Below are 747 nucleotides of genomic sequence, written 5' to 3'. Positions count from 1 at the left end.
ATATCCTTTCTAATTAGGATCGTTTTTCATGAGGAGTCTCCCAGTGGCATTCGTATTTTTAATCCACACGTCGTCATGAAGAAGAGGCCATGTCACGTCCAACGCCCTGCCTCCACTTACCTGCTTGTCTGTGTGTCTTTCCCCTCCCCCATTCGCTAATTCTTTCTCTGCCTCCTTTTGTCTCAGGAAGAAAAAATGTTGAGCATCCTGGTGCAGCACCGAGTCCGGAGCGGCGTCTCGGGCAACGTGGGCATGGAGGTGGACGGGCTGCCCTTCCACGGCACCCACGCCCAGATGATCCAGAAGCTGCTGGACGTCACCATGGGGCGCCAGTGACCACACCCAGCACACCGGTGGCGAGTACGTGACAGACGGCCACGTCCGACCCGGGGAGGAGTCCCTGAGGGCCTCTGAACCGGCCTTGCAAATGAGCACCAGCCCGGGAGCTGGCCTGGGACTCTGCATGCCACCTCCGGGAGGGCATAGGGCAGGTGGGCCTCGGACCCTTCCTCTGGGCCTCCCAGTGTTTGTTTCTGTTTGTCAGGTGCCGGAGGCATTGCTTTCAACCCTCCTTCACCTTAGCCTCTCAGGCCGCCCACGTGGGGTGCTCTGGAGGCCACACGGTAAGCAATAAAGTACCAGGCAGACCAAGAGCTGTGAGAAGCCCCCATGCTAACTGTGAAACAGTAAGATGCACAAATGTGATGTGTGTATCTATGAAACTCTGGGACTTTACTCAAGGTTTAC

At 56.8% G+C, this 747-nt stretch overlaps 1 long non-coding RNA gene across 1 annotated transcript; it reads left to right on the top strand.

Moving 5' to 3' along the window:
- Nucleotides 1-46: 46 nt before the first annotated feature.
- LOC106724907 lies at nt 47-705 on the top strand. The gene is made up of 2 exons (XR_001360738.1): nt 47-360; nt 545-705. It is a non-coding gene; the product is annotated as an uncharacterized LOC106724907 (long non-coding RNA).
- The last annotated feature ends 42 nt before the right edge of the window (nt 706-747 follow it).

This window comes from Myotis brandtii, unplaced genomic scaffold (assembly GCF_000412655.1).
Source record: "Myotis brandtii unplaced genomic scaffold, ASM41265v1 Scaffold49209, whole genome shotgun sequence".
Taxonomy (NCBI): Eukaryota; Metazoa; Chordata; class Mammalia; order Chiroptera; family Vespertilionidae; genus Myotis; species Myotis brandtii.
This window is presented reverse-complemented; position numbering and strand designations above follow the sequence as displayed.